We start from the raw sequence: 13,366 nt of genomic DNA on the forward strand, positions 1-13,366 counted from the left end.
CTCCACCGGCATTACTGTTTGATGATATTTTTTAAAAAAATATTACTGTCTTATAAAAAAATATTACTGTTATGATTTAAACAAGTTTGAACATATTTAAACACAAATAAGTATCAAACAACATTTTAAATGCGTAAAAAAATTGTGGAGCCTGGGAATCGAACCCAGGACCTCCTGGTGTGAGAACTGGCTGCTGACCAGTCGAGCTAGTAGAGGGAACTTGGTGTGGATCAGGTCAGGTGGGAGATAACCTGTTGGCTCGAGCAGAAATCAAAAAAAATACTAATGGCGCACTAGGGTGAGGTGCGCCATTAGTATGGATGTACTTATGGCGCACTGAGGGGTGGTGCGCCATTAGTATTGTGCCCCCATCCATATTTCCTCCCCGGCCATCGATCCCCTTCTCGCCCTCGCCCTCGATCCCCTTCCCCTCTCCTCTCCCAACGCCGCTGCCCCGCCGCCTCGACGCCTCCCCGACGCCGCGACGCGGCCCCATCGTCCTCGTCTCCGCCCCGACGCATTGACGCCGCGACGCCGCGACACCGCCCTCTCCTCTCCCGATGCCGCCGCCCTGCTGCTTTCCCCGCGGAGAAGCAGGAGGAAGAGGGGGCGCTCGCCGTTGACCTCGCCCGGCCGACTCCGGTGGCCTGGCCGACTCGCCATCGCCCCGCCGCCCTCGTCGCCGGTGGCCCGGACGCTGCCCCGTCCACACCACCGTCACCGGAGCACCACACCACCACCCGGACCTCGTCGCCCCGTCCACACCACCGCCCCCGTGAGTCCCCCCTCCTCCTCTCCCCCTCTCCCCCTCTCGCCCTCACTCTACTTACTGTCAGTTGACACTGTATACCTGCCAATTGTCCAGGGCTGAATCCTAACAATGTATTTTGATCATCTTACTCTGCTTACTGTCAGTTAACAGTGTATGCAATTCAGCACAAACATTGCAGCACTGCATTCATGATTTTTGAGTACATATATTGCTCATGGTATGAAGCCCCTGCATCTGCATTCATGATTTTGGAGTAGGTTGTATGTACTTCTACACCACTTTAGTTGGTCTATAGTGGGGTGCCTTCTCCTCTGTTTGGTTGCAGTATATGCCCATCTAAAATGAACCTGGAGTATATGTTGTGTGCCTTGGTCTGTAGTAGAGTGTGTTTGTTTGTCGGACTAGGTCGCGAGAGCATTGACAGCATTTAGCTTATGGACTATCAGTAGATTAATAACTAAGACATGATTCTGAAATACATATCGTGGGCAGGGCATGTACCAATGGTGGCCCCTTTGTGCACATATTTGTCACATCTGATGTCCAAGTAACTACAAAGCGATGAGGATACTATCAATATACACATATGCTCAGAACTGCCATGATAATAATTTGTATAATTACAATGCTGCTGGAGTTATAACCTAGAATAAGGTGGATGTCTCAAACACCTGCACATAAATAAGAGATAAGTGTAAAGTGATTGTAGGGAAGCTGAGTAAAATCCATATCATTTTCAAGATAGCTAGTAATTATATATGTACAAAAATCTGTAACCAGTCAATGAGAGTGTGCTCTTGTTGTATGCCTGCCTGCTATTGCTACAACCGCTAGTGTATGCCATAGAGTTTGTCAGGTATCCGTTAAAAAGCAACGTGCAGCAGTTTCTATGCTATTTGCATCTCGCTTGTGCCTAGAAGTTAAAAAACAAAGTATGTGCTGTGGGGCGTTGGCGCTCGTTGCCGGCGTCCTTAAGACATCTATGTTATTTCTGCTGAATTAGTTCTATGTTGGAAGAGATGAAGCAAACTTGTTGCTTGGAGAATGCTTCTATTTTTTTCCTTTGATGTTGTAATGTTGATTCCTGGCTGGCAATTTTGATGTATACTTTATATGATGATGAAGTGCTACTGAGTTGTGTGCAAATTTTGTTAAATTAGTGATGTGTATGTGTGCTGTCAGTTATGTGTATGTGCTTATTTTAATCCAGTGAAATATGGCACTGAACTGTAGCTAGCTAAACGGTATTTTCCATGTTGTGATGGAGGCCTTTTTTGCCTTGTCAACCCGAGAGGCCCTTGAGTTTGCTGGAATGTCGATTAACTTCCGTTCCAGCAAATTCGGGTACTCCATATGTCCTATTTTCAGCAAAGGTCATGCTGAAATTTTTCGTGAATTTTAGCATGACTTTGCTAAAAATAGGACATATGGGGTAGTTGTGACTAATGATGAAAGCTTAGGCTTTTAGGGTGCCTTGGCGTCGAAAACCCTCAATGATAAAAGCTTAGCTTTTAGGATGCCTCGGTGTCGACAAACCCTAAATGATGAGACCATGATCTTGTTCCTTGACAATAACCAACTTTTTGACCAAACTTTGTTCCTATTTAGAGAGAAACATGGCCAACAACGATCAGGCCGGTGGTTCGGGCGGCAAGGCATTCTGGGAGCTGTCCCAGGAGATGGAGGAACAACCTCACTTGTATGAGGATGCCGCCTTCCCCATCGATCCTGAGACCACTGATGGTACCACCGCGGATGAATCCACTGATGCCACCACTGATGGTGCCGCCGAGGATGCCACCACTGATGATGGCGGCGCACGCACAGATGGCAGCCAACAAAAGAGGCAACGGAAGGACCGGCGCCCGATCGTGCTCCGCACCCTCAAGGAGGAAGTTACTGAAGTGTACTTTGACGAGAATCCAATGGTGCCGGAACGAATAGTCAAGGGGTACTCGCTTCAGCTCGGGTGCATTCTCTGGAGCACCGTCTCGATCAACATCGAGAACCTGAGGCATCCTGACCGAGGGAATTTGCGCCACCTCCTCTTTACGAAGCTGCAAGAACGATACAAGTTCCCCGCTGCTTTTGAAAACACAAGCCGCAAAGGGAATAAAGTGAACAATGCTGCCCTCACGAAGATGAGCAAGGCGCTGTCTACTTGGAAAAGCAATGTGAAGAGAATGATCAAGAAAGGTGAGAGTTATGAGAAGATCAAGGAGAAAAATCCTTCAATCACCGAAGATGACTACAACGACTTCAAGATCAATTGCTCGAGCACCGCAAACTCCCAATCAAGTCAGTGGGGGTAAGAAATGCGGGAGCTGAACTTAGTGGAACACAAAATCGGTCCCGACTGTTACAGAGTGGCGGAGCCTATATGGGACAAGGATGACGCGGAGTGTGCCGAGCAAGGCCTACCGCCCCGCTTCGAGAAATACAGCGGTAACAAGCAGACCAGGAACTTTGTCAGGGCCCGGTACAAGGAGGACCCGATAATAAAGGAGCTTACCACCGATCCGAAGACCAGGGCGCTTGAGCTTGTTCTGGTAAGGAATACACCCCCGCGTAATTAGCTCTATATGGTTGCATTCTAATTAATGAAGCCAAATTTCTAAATGGTTCACATTCCTTCCGCAGGCGACTGAAAGCAGTAGCGCGGGGTTGACTATGAGCAACCCTTGGGATACCACTCTAAATAGGGCGTTGAATGTAATGAAGAACAAGGATAAACTCGGTAAGCCGACGTCAGCTGGTCGTGTGGCCGGCAAAGGCTTGTCCACAAAATGGGGGTCATACTATACCGCTGGTGTGCGGAAGGAGAAAAAGACCAGCTCGGAAAGCCAGGCGCGCGAGTTTCAAGAACTCAAGGCACAGGTGGCGCGGATTCCGGAGATTGTCCAAGAGAAAGTGGAACAACGACTCGGAGCGACGATCACCGCCATTGTGCCTACCTTGATCCAGGGGTTGAGTGCATGGATTGCGGGCGGCCAACAGGGGCCGCCCCCGATTCCTAGCTTCACGGCCAGCAACTCGAAGAATGCGATGGCGGGGCCATTGGTGTCTCCGGCGGAGGCGGCATTGGTGTCTCCGACGCCGGCACGGGAGCTTAATGCACCCGGGTGTACGCCGGCCGGCACCTCTGCAGCAAGCGGCCCCTTCGTCAACTGCACGCCCGCCGTTGGCGGTGCCTCGGCATTAGCCAAGCTCGACGCCGTCATCATGGTAACTAATTAAGCCTCTCTCGGCCGAGGACTTCATCTCCTTGCCTTTGACTGGGCATCCCTGATGCCCTACATGTTTTCGCAGGGCGCCGCCGATGTTCCGTGCACTCTCCTGCACCTCGTGAACAACGAGTTGGTCGATGTCGCCAAGGGCCAAATCGTTCAACCGGGCAACCCCTTGTTCCATGGTACCCAGATGCCACCCAAAATGTTTAGGGTTCAACTGGTTCGGGTGCTGCCAGGCTGCGACGAGTTGTTACCTCTGATTCGACCCGTCAGGGCCGACGATGATGACGTGATGACCCTCAGCGCCTGCCTGAGCTGGCCCCTACTTTGGCCGTAGAGCCAGATTCGTTTGGGGGCGGGGGAGACCACCCCAAAGACAACACCGCCAGTCGTGCCGGCGCCAAGTCGGCCCCATGGCAAGACCGCCGCAATGGTGCCGGACATCCCTATGCCACTGGATCCAAACATGCATATGGCACAGGATCAGAACGACTACGACGACGATACATTTGGCAATGTCGATCAGTACTTTGCCGAACATGGGTACGATGGAGACTTCATGGGGGCTCCTTCTCAAGAACCCAACCCAACAAAAGACGTGCGCGATCTAGCTGGTACCGCGGAGAAGCCAAGTTGCAACATGTGTCGTCTGCCGTTCAGCTCTCAGGAGACGCCTCCAGCTGCCGACTTCACCGAGCCTCAGATAGGCGAGGTGCGAAATATTATCAGCCCAAACACACTCAAGAAGGCGGTCTGTGAGCAGAACTCGGTCCCATTACAGGATAAGAAGAAGGCATGCAAAAGAAAGACTAACAAGGGTGCGAGCCAGCTGGCACCGAGTACGATCCGTGCTCAGGACGGGCCACCTTCACCTGAGGATATCTCGAGGAGGGTGCATGTGGCGGGTAGGGCGATGCTACCGACAAATATGCTCAATGCTGCAACCGGTTTTACACGGAGTCTGCATGACAGTGTTCTTTCTTTGGAGAAGCGGCGTCTCAGAGAGAAGGATGTGGCATACCCGGTTTTCGTGGCCAAGGTGCCTGAGGGCAAGGGCTTTGTGGATAACTCTATCGGGCGTACGATCTTCCTGCGGTTTGATGACATCCACGCTATGATGAACCTTCATCCGCTGCACTACACCTTCGTTCGGCTATTTTCGCTGAGTATGGAGATGCAGATCATTCGCGACAAGACCCCGGACATTGTGATAGTCGACCCCTTCTACATGCGTGCCAAGATTTTGGGCAGTGCTGGGGACCGGCAAGTCGCGAGTTCTTACCTCGAAGGCATCATTCTGGCAAACCAAGATAAGGATAACTTCCTAGTGCCTTAATTTCCCGAGTAAGTCCTCCCCTCAACCGTCCCGTAACATATGAATTCTTAGATTTCGATCGTTTTTCTTTTAACATTCCGTGTTTTCTGCAGTGACACACATTGCACGCTCATCCTCCTAAGCCCCAAATATTCCATGGCCACGTATTTCGACCCGGACCGTCAGTCGAACGTAGACTACACAAATGTCAAGAAGGTTCTTGATGATGTTCTCCCTGGCTACACCAAATCTGGAGGCACCTTCACCAGGCCTATTCGTAAGTACGACAAGCACGTGTTATCCCACAATACGACATTCTGCTGCGTCAAGCAGCCGCCTGGCGGTCAGAAGGGTGCCTACTACGCCATCCATCACATGCGGGCGATCATACGGGACCATCATCAACTTCTGCTACTGAGTAAACTCAAAGATTGGGGAAAGAGCGTGTCCACAATCCAGGACGCGAACCTCCGACAAGAATTCTTTCGCATCCAGTCAGAGTTTGCGGAAATCATCCATCAAGATGTCCTTTGTACCTCGGGGCAGTTCTACCTCAGAAATCAACCGTCCAACAGTGGCATCGACACAATGCTACAAATGCAGGCTGACAACGCCCGTTCTTTCATGACTCCCACGATAGACGGCGGCTTCATCCATGCTCCGGTCCCCTTAGTCGAGTCGAAAGCAGTGATGCTGTGTCTAGTTCTGAAACATCGATTGGCTCATGTTGTAATTAAAGTTTAATGAACTTGTAGTATGTCTCTTTGGTTTCGAGAGTCGTTCAAATTAGATGTAATCGATGCTATTAATGTCTTGCTTTTCTCTTCCGATCTTCTGTTGTATACTTATATATTGCTTATGTATTGTCTATGAATTGGTACTAACGTTTCATTTGGCTAGTGCATAGCGATGCCGACGTATGTCGTGTACAAGGGTAAGGTTCCCGGAGTCTACGACTACTGGGAGGAGTGTCGGAGACAGGTTCACCGATTCAGCGGTAACAGTTACAAAGGGTACACCACTAGGGCCGAGGCCGAATCTAGATACGCTCGCTATCTAGCGGGAGAGGGGAGGGAGCGTTGGAGGAACCGGATGAAGATGAGTTTCATCGTGATGATGCTCATCGTGATGACCGCAAATCTCTTCTATGTGATGGTAGTTTAGATGATTGATATCTACTTGTAATGTGAAGACAAACTCGCTACTCGCGGTCTCGAGACTTGTAATATAATGTTCTATCTTTGTTCGGTCTTTTCAATTCGGAGACTAATATGATGAATTGTATTCAGAGACTAGTCTTCTATTGTATTCGATGAATCTGTTGTTGATGTGTGCTGTCTATATTTTGTCCAATTATACATTTTGTAACCTATGCAAAAAATAGAAAATAAAAAAATAAAAAACCCCTAATATTCATACTAATGGCGCACCACACCACAGTGCGCCATTAGTATGCCAAAGGATACTAATGGCGCATCATTAGACAGTGCGCCATTAGTATGCCGAAGTTACTAATGGCGCATCTTGCTGTTGTGCGCCATTAGTATGCCAAAGCACCTGGGTATACATGGCCCCCTGGGAGGCATACTAATGGCACACTGTTGTATATACTAATGGCGCATCCAGTGGTGCGCCATTAGTATACCAGATACTAATGGCGCACCAGTGGTGCGCCATTAGTAAAATATACTAATGGCGTGGCACTAATGGCGCACCACTGATGCGCCATTAATGGCCAAATTAGGTGCGCCATTAGTAGGCCTTTTCCTAGTAGTGTGTAGAGTCTATAAACTAATCATGGTTAGCCGTGTCCCCGGTTATGGACAATTCTAGTATCTAGAAGTGGATATTTATGTTGATCTCATCACTGCTTAATCAATGAATTAGGTTTAATGATGATACTTGGTTAATATTGGGATTTGAGTTGGAGGAACCTTCTCAATATTGGTATAAACTTAGTAGTAAATAAAATTTATTCCTTTGTTGTAGGAAAAATTAGCTTTATGCAAAACATTAAACTTAGAGCCTCCACCAGCCAAATATGCATGTAGATATAGTTTCTTGCATTCATTGCTCTACAATGTAACTCGGCCAACATATTCCATGTGCTGACCTACACGGCTGCAATGTCTCATGTTGCAGACTTTACTGATGTAGAATAAGGTGCAATAGGTCATTGTCATGCACTCAACTATGCTGTTAGAGTTGATGGACTCATTTATCTTCGAAGCTTCCGCCGTTATTTCGTTTAGATGGCCTTAAGCCATATTATTTGTGTAATAAATACTCTTTATGAGGACCTTGATGTAATAAGTGTGTGATTGAACTTTGTTATAATTCCTCGGGTACTGTGTGTGTCAGCATACCGATCCAGGGATGCCACTTAAGCACATAGACTTCAGCCCATTGGGATCACGGTCGCTATTGATGGTGATACAAGTGAAGTAATGGTAGTAGATATTGATTTTTTGTAATAGTAACAAAAAAATAGCAAGGTAGCAAGTGATAAAACGGAGCAAAAACAGAATTGCAGTCTCTCAACAATGCTAATATAATTGGATCACATAACCATCCCTCAATGTGCGATGAAGAATCACTCCAAAGTTGTTTATCTAGTGGATAACATAAGAATAAATTGTTTGTAGGGTACGAAACCACCTTAAAGTTATTCTTTCCGTTCAATCTATTCAAGAGTTCGTACTAAAATAACACAAATTTATTCTTTCCATTTGATCTATCCAAGAGTTCGTACTAAAATAACACCATATGATACGCATCAACCAACTCAAATGACACCTAGATACTCCAATGTCACCACAAGTATTCATGAGTTAATTATATGATACCCATCAAACAATTTCAGATTCGTAATACTCGATCCAACACAAAGAACCTCATAGAGTGCCATAAGATCTATACCGGAGAAACAAAGACAAGAACGTGCATCAACCCCTATGCATAGATTACCCCAATGTCACCTCGGGAATCCGCAAGTTGAGTGCCAAAACATATCTCAAGAGAATCAATATAATACCCCATTGTCACCATGGGTATTCATATGCAAGACATATATCAAGTGCTCTCAAATCCATAAAAGTATTCACTCCGATAAAAAAACAATCTCAAAGGGAAAACTCAATTCATCACAACAAGCTAGAGAGGGAGAAAAACCATATGATCCAACCATATTAATAAAGCCCCCGATACATCAAGATTGTGCCATCAAGAACATGATGGAGAGACAGATTAAACACATAGCTACTGGCACAAACCCTCAGCCCCGAGGGTGGACTACTCCCTACTCATCATCATAGCCGCTATGATGAAGATGGCCACCGGAGATGATTTCCCCCTTCGGCAGGGTGCCGGAACGGGGTCTAGATTGGTTTTTCATGGCTACAGATATTTGCAGTGGCGAAACTTCTGATCTAGGGTCTCCCCCAAGGGGTTTGGAATATTTGGAAATTTATACGGTGAAGAGGGGGCTGCGGGAGGCCACCGAGGTGGGCACAACCCACCGGGGCACGCCTAGGGGCCCAGGCGCGCCCTGGTGTGTTGTGCCCCCCTCGGGGCACAGCCAGGTGCTGCTCTGGCCCATTGGATGTCATCTAGTCCATATAAAATCCACAAAAAGTTTCACGTTGTCTGGACTCCGTTTGATATTGATTTCCTACGATGTAAAAAACAAGCAAAAAACAACAACTAGCACTGGGCACTATGTCAATAGGTTAGTGATAACCCACAAGTATAGGGGATCATAATAGTTTTCGAGGGTAGAGTATTCAACCGAAATTTATAGATTCTACACAAGGGGAGCCAAAGAATATTTGTAAGTATTAGCAGTTGAGTATTCATATCAACCACACCTGGAGATTTATTATCTGCAGCAAAGTGATCAATAGCAAAGTAGTATGATAGTTTTGATAGTAGTAGAAACAACAATAGTAACGGTAACATTGATAGCAATAGTTTTGTAGCAAGTGCAATAGTAACAACAACAATAGTAACTTAGCAAGATCAATATGTAGGAAATTTGTAGGCATTGGATTGGTAATTTGTTGGATGATTTTCATCATGAGACAGTCGTAACCTAGGGCGATACTGCACTAGCTCCAGTTCATAAATAAAATGTAGGCATGTATTCCGTAAATAGTCATACATGCTTATGGAAAGAACTTGCATGACATATTTTGTCCTACCCTCCCGTGGCAGCGGGGTCCTATTGGAAACTAAGGGATATTAAGGCCTCCTTTTAATAGAGAACCGGAACAAAGCATTAACATGCAGTGAATACATGAACTCCTCAAACTACGGTTATCACCGGGAAGTGTACTGACTTCTGTCACTCCGGGTTTGCCAGATCATAACACGTAGTAGGTGAGTATAACTTGCAAGATTGGATCTAGAACATAGATATAATGGTGATAACATAAATGGTTCAGATCTAAAATCATGGCACCACTACTAGGAAAAACATTACCAGTAGCGTGGGTTTTTCGCATACCAGTAGCATGGGTTCCCACGCTACTACTATGGCGCTACAACTATTTTTAGCAGTAGTGCATGTTTTACCCCACGATACTGATAACCAGACATACCAGTAGCGCCTATGCCCTACCCTACTACTAGTTCACACCAGCGCTACTACTAATGGAAGGGTAGCACATATATGCCACGCTACTAGTAACTAATTAGGATTTAGAAAAATTAAAAATCTACCTATTTCAGTTTAGACATACATTTCAGCTAGCCTATGATTATGATTGTTGTTCCTTTCCTACGGACTAAACCCTCCGATTTATATAGACACCGGAGGGGGCTAGGGTTACACAGAGTCGGTTACAGAGAAGGGAATCTACATATCCGACTTGCCAAGCTTGCCATCTACGCAAAGTAGAGTCCCACCCGGACACGGGACAAAGTCTTCTATCTTGTATCTTCATAGCCCAACAGTCCAAACAATGTATATAGTCCGTCTGTCCGAGGACCCCTTAATCCAGAACTCCCTCAACCGCCGCTGTAGCACCGTGATGATGTCTTCGTAGTCGTTGTCGGTGTCAAAACTGGCGGATCTTGGGTAGGGGGTCCCGATCTGTGCGTCTTAGGTTGATGGTAACAGGAAGCAAGGGACACAATGTTTACCCAGGTTCGGTCCTCTCAATGGAGGTAAAACCCTACTTTCTGCTTGGTTAATATTGAAGATATGAGTCGTACAAGAGTAGATCTACCACGAGATCATAGAGGCTAAACCCTAAGAGCTAGCCTGTGATGGTATGATTGTAATTGTGATCGGCCTTCTAAGGACCATCCCCTCCGGTTTATATATACATCGGAGAGACCTAGGGTTTAGATGGAGTCGGTTGCAAGGAAGGCAATATAATATCCGGATCGCCAAGCTTGTCTTCCACGCAAAGGAGAGTCCCATCCGGACACGGGCCGAAGTCTTGAGTCTTGTATCTTCACGCTTCAATAGTCCGGACGATGTATATAGTCCGGCTGTCCGGATACCCCCTAATCCAGGACGCCCTTAGTAGTCCCTGAACCAGGCTTCAATGACGATGAGTCCGGCACGCAGTCTTGTCTTCGGCATTGCAAGGCGGGTTCCTCTTCCCGAATACTCCAAGGTTATTATCGAACACGTAGACCGTGTCCGGATCTTCAGGATGATCTTCACACACCATTGTAAGGAACATAGCATAAATCCGTTCTGCTAGCAATCTTTGTACATCGTGCCCTTGCATCATGGCCTGGTCGAACACGAAGCGGCGTTTCCTGCTCCACCTTGACTCGTGTTGCGAGGCGGGTTTATTGGCACGTCCTGCCAAAGCAGAGATCGTGTTCCTCTTATTACGGGATCTTTCATCAATATGGGCGTGTGTGACCCCATGGCGACCATTGGTATGACTCCGTGTATTTTAGATAAGTCCCAAGCGGTCACAGTGAGGACTCTTGATATTCATCCCTTTTATAAAGGGGTCAAGGCCTATGCCTCTTTTCCACCTCCCTTGCTCCTTCTCGCACCTCGAGTTCTAACACCCAAGACCCAAGCTCCAACACCCCAGATCCTCCAAAATGTCTGGATCCGACGCAAAAGGCCGGTGGGTGGACTCCTCGATCCAAGAGGAGGACATTATGAAGCTTAGGGAGGTCGGATACCTGACTGCCGATATCCCGCACAAGCTTCCTGCTCCAGGGCAAGTCATCCCTACGTCGGAGCCCAATGAGAGCATTGTGTTCGTTCCTCACTTCCTCTAAGGCCTGGGCCTCACCCTCGACCCCTTTGTGAGGGGCTCATGTTCTACTATGGGTTGGATTTTCATGATCTGGCTCTAGACGCCATCCTCCATATCTCGTTGTTCATTATTGTGTGCGAGGCCTTTCTCCACGTCTCCCCACACTTCGGCTTATGGCTCAAGACCTTCAATGTGAAGCCGAAGATGACCGAGGGGCGACATGCGTAGTGTGGAGGTGCCATAATAAGCAGGAACGCTGATGCCCCATGGCCAGAGGGTTCTTTCCCGGACGTATCTGATGTACGGCAACGAAAGTGGTTTTATGCTACAGCTCCTAGAGGCACAAAGTGGGTAGCTGCCCCCGAGTTCCGCTCGGGCCCTCCGTCACAGCTGGCGTCTTGGACTGACGTAGGACGGAATTATGGGCCTGCTGGTGATGTACCAGAACTGCAGAATCGCATCCGGGAGCTTATTGAGAGGGACATAAATCTTGTCAGCATAATTCAAGTAATGCTAATCCGACGGATGTTGCCGTGCAAACATCGACCTCTCTGGATGTGGGAGTTTAATCCGGAGGGTCCGCGGACTATTAAGCACTTCTTCGGCCTGAAGCTCGAAGGGATGTGTAAATTATTCTTCGGACCACAAGTAACGTGTCCGTACACCACCGAGGATGCGGGCCTAAGCTGCAATCGCCTAGAAGCCCAGGTAAGTAACCTTAAAGCTGGACACTTCATTTATATTTATCATAACTATTATTCTAAAAATCCCTCTGTGGACAGGAATGGCTCAACAAGGCGGAGAGAATCAGGTGTCCGGCGCCACTTCCTGAGGGTTCGCCTGGTCCAACCGTTGCCAAGATGCTTGGCCTGGTGCTCAGCAAAATCCCCTCAGGGAAATGCGAAGGAAAGGGTAGTGAAGCCGAACTTCACAGACTACGCATCCAGACCGGAGGAATTGCTACCTCTCCTACGGAGGATAGTTGGGAAGGGGAGGTCAAAACCTCCTCCCCGCAAGGGAAGAAGGTATCACCAGGGGGCTCTGCCACGACGGGCATCCTCATCGCGTCGTGCCCACCAACGGGCCAGCCCTCCACCGAGCTGTAAGTTGATCATTAATTCGAAGGTTGGGTGTTTCTCCGAGATTCATAACCGGGACTTCGTCTTTTGATGTCCAGCGAGCAGCTCTTCTCAACAGAGTTCGTCTTCGGGGGATCTTCCTCCGGAGATGATGGAGAGTGAGACCCCGCCCACCTCTCCGCCTCATGAAGCGGGTGACACTGAGGTGTCATTACGGAGGAGTCCGGATCTGCAAAAGCCGGAAGTTAACATGTCAGTCGCTCTGAGCCCGGAGCGTTTGGCTCCCAGGGGGGGCGATGAGAAGGGTCCGACACAGTTCGATGTCCGGCCAGACATACTGACAGGCCTTCTGGAGCGAGGCACGCTCTTGGAGGAGCACCGTTATTTAATGAGCACGATGCTCACGAAGATTTCGTCCGCTACAAGTGGTTTCAATGGGGCATTTACAAGCCTGCTCAAAGGCTTTGAGGTATGTAGTGAAAAATGCACAATTTTTTGGTTATGAAGCACATGCTAGGTGTGCTCCCTATGGATAGTAGCCCCTGAGACTCTGGTTGCCCGCCATAGGCGGCAAACGGGGAATCATATAGTAATGGATGTGCTGTACATGTGCGCAGGTGTATAAGGATCCGGCAGCCGACCAGTCTATTGAAGTTGCCGAACTAAGGAGGTAGATCAGATCTATTGATGCCGATATCACGCTGGTGAACAAACGGCTGGAGGAGTCACAGGGTATG

This window comes from Triticum dicoccoides, chromosome 2B, assembly GCF_002162155.2.
Source record: "Triticum dicoccoides isolate Atlit2015 ecotype Zavitan chromosome 2B, WEW_v2.0, whole genome shotgun sequence".
In the NCBI taxonomy this organism is placed as follows: domain Eukaryota; kingdom Viridiplantae; phylum Streptophyta; class Magnoliopsida; order Poales; family Poaceae; genus Triticum; species Triticum dicoccoides.